Consider the following 8,578-nt stretch of genomic DNA (forward strand, 5'->3'; position numbering starts at 1 on the left):
CCCCCCAGTCTACTCCAGCACTGCCTTAGATATGACAGGAAAAGCTTCTGTGATGTTCGGTGCCACCCTCCTGGCTGGCATCGGACTGGTGGCTCATGCCAGCAGCCTGCCACTCGACTCCAGGGCTGGGACAGTGATTAATTGCCTCAGGATTGTTGATGTAACGTCGTCTAAGTGAAACTTTGTAACACAAAACACAGGTGGAATTTTGTTACAAGTTGTAAATGCTTGCAGGTGTAATTCATAACTTCCGAGATAGCATGGGCTGGCCTATGTTGGCTAGTTAGAGGGAAGCTTGCCTGCATACATTTTTGGGTAATGCAAAAAACTAGAACTGATCCCCAAATCTGTTTCCTTGTGTATAAGTGTAATGGAGGACAGAAGGGTCTGATCAGACAGCAAGAAATGATTTTCTCGTTTAAAACAGAGCATGACTGTGCGACAGAGCAGCTTTGACGGGCTTGTGTCTTTTATGGGGCATTTGAATTGAAATTAGCATTAGGAAACGTGATGAACTCTAAGGTCAGCCGTGAGCATTGGAGGGTGTCGGTTTAGGGTTTGGAAGAGCGTACCAAGTTATTTACAGATTGTTGTTCCAGCAACCTTTGTATATTAAGAGTGTATTATGTGCCATATTGTAATTCTGCATTGTTTAATATTCTCTCTTACAAACGACACAGTGTTGTGTGGGGCTACAGAGGTATGCCCTGACTTGCTGTTCATTTGTTTTAATAAGATTCTGTAAATAAGTGGAAGTACCCAGAATAAGGGAAGTGACATGGATCATACTTTAAATACACTACATTCATTTTATGAGCTGTACTGTGCTTTTTTTTTAAATCTGAAAACCAATACAAAAATATACTTCTGGAAATATATTGAGTCTTTAAACCGAATTTCAGACAGATTCAGGTTTCTGTGTGTTCCATGAAGAACCATGAACACATAACCACCGGTGCTATTTAGAACATGGAATCCCTCACATTCTGAATATAGTTCCTGTACTGTCTTATCCGTTTCACACAACTTTCTTTTTTTAACAAAAATAAGTGAAAACATGTATCCGAGGTGTGCAAGATCAAAGACAAACCGCACTGGATCGTTCTTCTCAACAGGCTGTGAAAGAACAGCCCCCCTCAAACCCTGAATCGCACCCGGAGGCGCACACACACACACACCGCACAATGCAAATTGGTCTTTGATTGACTCCTAATTTGATTTGAAGTCTGTTTTGTTTGGCTTTATTCTGAGTCAATGAGATTAATTTGAGTCGCTGATCCTCTGGGTTTAAGTCTCTCCGTGTTGTGGTTTTTTGTTTGCCGGGAGCTCAGCTAGACTCTATCCGCACTTCATTAACCCTGAGCCGGGGACAATCTGCAGTAAGAGCCGGGGGGGTTACCAGTATCTTTTCAAATGCAAAAATCTCCGCGCTTTCCGACAAGAATGGGGAGTTTTTGACTTAATTAGGTGCTGTGCACTTCGCAAGAATAACCCTTTTCATTCATATCAAGGGGTATCAGTCCCTTTTACAGGAACACAGAACTATCCGCCTTTTAATTGTTCGAGCATGTGTAGAAGTAATTTAGCGTGCAGCGCGTCTTTTCAAGATGTCCCAGAATAATGTGTTTTATTAAAATGAACCTTCCATGTAAAAACAGCATTTAAAGATTCCTCACACCGTTGAACGTTCGGTGTTTTTTTTATTTTATTTTTTTATTATTTTTAATTTGATATATATATATATATATATAAGATTTCATATTTTACTTTGTAAAAAATGCAGATAAATCTGCATATATGTGTGTGTGTGTGTGTGTGTGTGTGTGTGTGTGTGTTTTATTGTTGATTTGAGTCGTTTTAAATCTAGTATATGCGCCTCTGCGCTTTGAAACGCTTTCCCGTTCATGTGTTCTCGACAGAAGGCTGTCTTTCTGTAAAGCGTGCTGTTCCAGTGCTGCAGCAGGGAGGAGACCGGGCTGACCACGAGGGTAATGCGCATTTATAGAGTTCCAATTATAACCTATTAAACTCTTTTGTCTAAACGTTAGAAAATCTGTTCAGCCTCGAACTCCCCACACACCAGGTAGAAAGGCTAATGTTTTGGATAGTTTAAAGCAGGCAAGAGTGGGGGGCAGGAGGAGGATGGGGTCCACGGTACTACGCTGACCAGCTGTCCGCTCTCCTGATCCATCCGACAGTGAGCTTCGCCCGGCCACCAGCTGTTAGCGGTGCCTGGCAGCCACCAGAAAAGCCACACTCTTTAGGAAAGGGTGGAAACAATCCATTTCAAATGGGCTCATTTAAACCACGTAAACAATTACACACTTTGACAGTCATTAATATTTCATCGACTTCTATTTATGAAAGAAAGAAATGTTGACACAAGCCGTTTGGTGCTTGTATTGTTCCCCTCCCGAGTCGGTATCATTAGTTAAACCGTAATATATCAGATAAACTCTACCAGCGTGCTGCCCTGGAGCGGGGAGATCTTGCGCTATCTGATTGCACGTTATACATTGAAGCATTTGTGTCGCTCATTTAGTGGTGGTGTTTTCTTATCACACATAATACTTTCACTCTGGAATGAATGAACATGATAAACCGCGTATAGGATCCACGAATCCTATATTATTAGAGCGCTCTGCATTTTGTGAACTATATAGACATGCTTGTGAAGGGTTTTAAAAGAGAAAGCTATATTCGGGGAGCGCCGGGAAATATATCAGGCTAGTTATGCGCGTTTAAAGACCTAAATAAATCGTTGTTTTATGCATGTATTTAGTTTAATGTGAACATTTTAAACTTGCATGCAGTTGCTGTCACACATAGAGTGATTTGGATTCTGTTTTGTAACTTGATCCAAGAAATCGCAAGTTTAATATTTCACTCACTACACTGAAAATGTGTTGAAGCCTGTATCACTGACTTCCAGGAATTCCGCTTGCGTTTGTTTTTCTAACTCGACGAATTTAATAAATAAATCGCAATGTACAGTCTTACTCCCCGTCTCATCGGGATAATTATTAAGCCAACGTTGAAAAATGTCGTTTTCTGTGCCTGCCACGTTTCCAGAGCCTGCCACACCGCAGTGGAAGCCTGCATGGTCTTAAACATCATGTCTGTATATGAGAATGAAATATATCATTTCATATAAATTAATAAGGCTGAAAGGTTAACTGGATGAATGCATTTATAAGAAATGAATAACACATTAAATCTTAATCTGGTAAGCAAATAATGCTATAAATTTCACTGAACTGTAGAGACTACAGTGTTTAAAATTGCATATTTTTTCAGTTCTCATGTGCGTTCTTTTCTAATACCTGAAGACGGACAGAAATAGGGAGTTTTCCTTGCCCGTTATTAATTGATAGGCACTTTGTTTTCTTAAAGTTAAGCCAGGCTGAATTGTTCAGTGTTTTGATTAGATGTTTATAGTCTAGGTCTTCTTCAAATACAGCAACACGTTTTCTATTTTGAACTTCCGTGGTAGTAAACGTGTGTGTTGAGTAAAAAGGAAAGGCGTCTTCTAGTATAATAACGCAAATGCTTCAAAGCTGATTCAAGTCCTGTACCTTTCAACTGTCAGTGCGGCACATTTCTATCGGGATGACAGGTGACTGATGCAGGAATGTCCAAATAAATACACGGTGTCGCCTATTTTAACATATATATATAAAATGTACTGTAGTTTAGATACTTTTTTATGCCATATTATTATTTATTTCTTAGCTGATACCCTTATCCAGAGCGACTTATAATTGTTACAACTGGCGCAATCTAGGTAAAATACCTTGCTTAAGGGTACAGCAGCAGTGTCCCCACCGGGAATTGAACCCACAACCCTCCGGTCAAGAGTCCAGAGCCCTAACCACTACTCCACACTGCTGCCCTGCCATACAAGCATCTGATGCTGTAATCACAATGACCTTTTATTAAACATGACAATTGTTTATTTCATTTTTTTATTTTTTATTAATAATAATAATAATAATAATAATAATAATAATAATAATAATAATATGTGTTTTGTGAACTGATATATGAGAGAGCAGTAAGTTCATGTTTTGACATATCTATTGTTGTTTTTTCTGTTTAGTTTTTTTTAAAAAACATTTTCATTATTTGTGTGTTTTTATAACGATGCACAGTTTGGCTTCTAGCAAGGCTGTTTGTAGGTTGCAGAAATAATAAATATTTTAGGTGTGCTTGAAAAATGCAAATGGGTGCCAGCAGAGCATCTCAACAACAGACTCTGAAGGAAAACAATCCAGCCCTGTAAGAATTTAAATCTACAGTCCTGTTAGAAGCCCCGCTGTATCACATTGTGGGTTTAAATCTACAGTCCTGTAAGAAGCCCCGCTGTATCACATTGTGGATTTAAATCTACAGTCCTGTAAGAAGCCCCGCTGTATCACATTGTGGATTTAAATCTACAGTCCTGTAAGAAGCCCCGCTGTATCACACTGTGGATTTAAATCTACAGTCCTGTAAGAAGCCCCGCTGTATCACATTGTGGATTTAAATCTACAGTCCTGTAAGAAGCCCCGCTGTATCACATTGTGGATTTAAATCTACAGTCCTGTAAGAAGCCCCGCTGTATCACATTGTGTATTTAAATCTACAGTCCTGTAAGAAGCCCCGCTGTATCACATTGTGGATTTAAATCTACAGTCCTGTAAGAAGCCCCGCTGTATCACATTGTGGATTTAAATCTACAGTCCTGTAAGAAGCCCTGCTGTATCACATTGTGGATTTAAATCTACAGTCCTGTAAGAAGCCCCGCTGTATCACACTGTGGATTTAAATCTACAGTCCTGTAAGAAGCCCCGCTGTATCACACTGTGGATTTAAATCTACAGTCCTGTAAGAAGCCCCGCTGTATCACATTGTGGATTTAAATCTACAGTCCTGTAAGAAGCCCCGCTGTATCACACTGTGGATTTAAATCTACAGTCCTGTAAGAAGCCCCGCTGTATCACATTGTTTATTTAAATCTACAGTCCTGTAAAAAGCCCCGCTGTATCACATTGTGGATTTAAATCTACAGTCCTGTAAGAAGCCCTGCTGTATCACACTGTGGATTTAAATCTACAGTCCTGTAAGAAGCCCAGCTGTATCACACTGTGGATTTAAATCTACAGTCCTGTAAGAAGCCCCGCTGTATCACATTGTGGATTTAAATCTACAGTCCTGTAAGAAGCCCCGCTGTATCACATTGTGGATTTAAATCTACAGTCCTGTAAGAAGCCCCGCTGTATCACACTGTGGATTTAAATCTACAGTCCTGTAAGAAGCCCCGCTGTATCACATTGTGGATTTAAATCTCCAGTCCTGTAAGAAGCCCCGCTGTATCACACTGTGGATTTAAATCTACAGTCCTGTAAGAAGCCCCGCTGTATCACACTGTGGATTTAAATCTACAGTCCTGTAAGAAGCCCCGCTGTATCACACTGTGGATTTAAATCTACAGTCCTGTAAGAAGCCCCGCTGTATCACACTGTGGATTTAAATCTACAGTCCTGTAAGAAGCCCCGCTGTATCACACTGTGGATTTAAATCTACAGTCCTGTAAGAAGCCCTGCTGTATCACACTGTGGATTTAAAATCACCAGCTGGAAGGGTCCTATATAGGGTAGTATGCATTTAATTATCTGAGCCTATATTTCTATAGGATTGCTTTCTGACTAGGCTCACTGTTTCAAAACTACAATGACATCACATTTTAGTTCAAAGGAGGTACTTCATAAGCTTTTAAAAAAAGTGAATATAAAACTTACTGAAGTTATTTTGCCATAGGTTCACCATCCCATCTTTATTTGTATAGCTCCTGTGTTTGTATGGTTGTGTTTGTTCAGATGTATTTTGCTTCAATAGACTTTAATAAAGTACTCATTTATAATTTACAGTGTGCTAAGAGACTAGCACAAAATAGGTTGGATGCTAGTACACGTGTTCATTTATCCCACGTTTATTTGCATGTTATACTTAAGATAATTAATAATACCATTTTGCAGATAAGGAAGGCGAGATATAGGATTTAATTATTTATGAACCCTTTTAGAAATTAGGCATTCTGTGGCAGTTCTAAGCACAGCCTTTGAGATTTCTCCGGAACCCTAATTTTGTTCCGATTCTACGATCCATTCTTACATTGAACCGCAGAGGGTTGTGTGTGCATTACTGGACTCAATGGAAAGACGAAGAGATCCGAATTCCCATTCATTTGGAACGTTTGGTTTGTTCCATGACCTCATTGTTTCATTGTTGTTTATTTTCTGTTGCTGGATATTAATGACGCACTGAAACTCCCCCATTAAGTCACAATTCAACAGGTCCAAAAATTCAGTGGCGGCGCTAGGCATAGGCAGACGGGCGTCTAAGCTGGGAAACCTCATGCGTAGCCCTCGCTAAGGACAAGTTTATGAGTTCACACGAATAAGGTTGACTGGTGCACCAATTTAACTGCTGGTTTTTTTAAGTATTTATACCGGTTATCAAATATAATGTCTTCTCATAAAATTATTGGTGTACATTTATAAACAGCAGTGTTTTGTGACAGCAGGGTCTTCACAGGGCACATGCAGAAAATATTGCCGCTTATGGCCCCCAATCAACTCGCATCTATCTGTCTATCCATCCATCTATCTGTCTATCTGTCTCTATCTATCTGTCTATCTGTCTACACCCCTGTTCTCAGTAAAATTGAGTCTGGTTGTTTTTTTTTTTTGTATGTAAGAATTTTATTTGTACATTTAAAAAAAAGTAATTCTCTTGAAGTAAAATTCCCCATTCCGGTAATGTCTAAACCAGTGGTTTTTTTAATGGGGAAAAACTTAAATATACAGAAATACGAGAACCACTTCACAATATGAGCCGTTTCACAAATAAATAGTTTCAGTATACATTTTCACCAAGAAAAGAAATATATTTACATTGTTGTTACACATCACATTAAATTAAAAATTGCGCAATTCACCCGCTCAATGGAGGGAACGTCTCGACAGACGATTCAGGCGCAAAGGGTTAATCGATTGCCTAATTAAAACGGACTATTAGTGGATTGTTTAATTATTAACAATCCCTTCAAGTTCAACCCTTGTGGTTCCCGTTAGGACAGAGGTTTGCTCCTCACAGACGGGGTCAATTGCGTTATCAAATAATCATTGAAAAAAAATTGTACGTCGCCTCTGTAACTGAATATATAAATAATTATGACGATAACTTACAAAAATAATACATATACGAACACCTGTTTTGTTTAATAAAATAAAATGAAAGAAAAATACCAAAGTACAAGTTTTGAAATATATGTTTGCACCAGAGCAGACAAAGAACAGTTCCTAGTAGATCTTATTTGATACTGTAAAGTTATTATAGTGTAGTTATTATAGTGTAGTTATTATAGTGTAGTTATTATAGTGTAGTTATACTTCCTGCATTTTGGGTTCAAATTCCACACCTGTTATGAAGTATACAAAATAGCACTGCGGTGTGAACAGAATAATATATATATATATAATTTTTTTTAAAATTTATTTTTTAATAATGAAGTTTCACCACCACCAAATTATGTTTTTTGTTTGATAACAGGAAAGTTTTAAAAACGATACTATTTATTTATTTAAATTATTTGTATTAAAATGTTTTTTTTTTAAGTACAATAGAAGAAATGCGCTGAAGAATGTTTTATAAACGGACAAAGTAGCCAGATTTGGGATCCACTTTAAAATGGCTACACGTGCAGTAGACACTGTATAATAATAATAATAATAATAATAATAATAATAATAATAATAATGGCTTGCACACATACAATTCCATTTGGAGAACATCTTGCATCGAGAGAGAGAGAGAGAGAGAGAGAGAGAGAGAGAGAGAGAGAGAGAGAGAGACACACACAGGGAAAGGCGGTTCCAGATTCAGAATCGTGCTTTTATGAGAGATTTCCCTCCTGTTTATAACGGCTTGTATCTGCAAGTTCCATGACGGCTTGTATCTGCAAGTTCCATGACTGGCATTTTGAAGTCAACACTGTAGGAAATAGTTTATCCGGGCTAGTGTCAAATTAATAAATAGATTTGTATTAACCAGTAAAAATAAAATACAAAATCATGCCTATGGATGCCCTTTTAAAACAAAAGATCCTTGCATAGATCCGAGGGGAGTGTTTTTAAAGGTTTCGGAATCCTTACAAACTCGGTGTGTTTTTCTCGCGGTGGCTTGCCAATGTGTCAGCTATATCTGTTTTAAGGTGAACTTGTCAATCTTTGTTTCCAGATGGATATCGGATAAATATATGCATTAGATTTATTATGAAGTGTTAGTGCAGTATCCCTTCTATTATACTTTGTTCGTCTACTGTGCATAAACCCTGTTGAAATGTATGGAGGTCTATATGACACGTTATTCAATACAAATTACGTGAAATCTTTCAAAGTGCCAATGTATTTCTGTTTTGTTTTTTTTTAAATATACAGGCCAAGTTTCTGCCTCTGTTTTAAAAAAAATAAATTAAAAAATAATAATAATTGAAAACAAAATACTTGTGGTTTGAGCTGAAACAAATAAAATAAAA

The sequence above is a fragment of the Acipenser ruthenus genome, chromosome 31 (genome assembly GCF_902713425.1).
Source record: "Acipenser ruthenus chromosome 31, fAciRut3.2 maternal haplotype, whole genome shotgun sequence".
NCBI classification, from domain to species: domain Eukaryota; kingdom Metazoa; phylum Chordata; class Actinopteri; order Acipenseriformes; family Acipenseridae; genus Acipenser; species Acipenser ruthenus.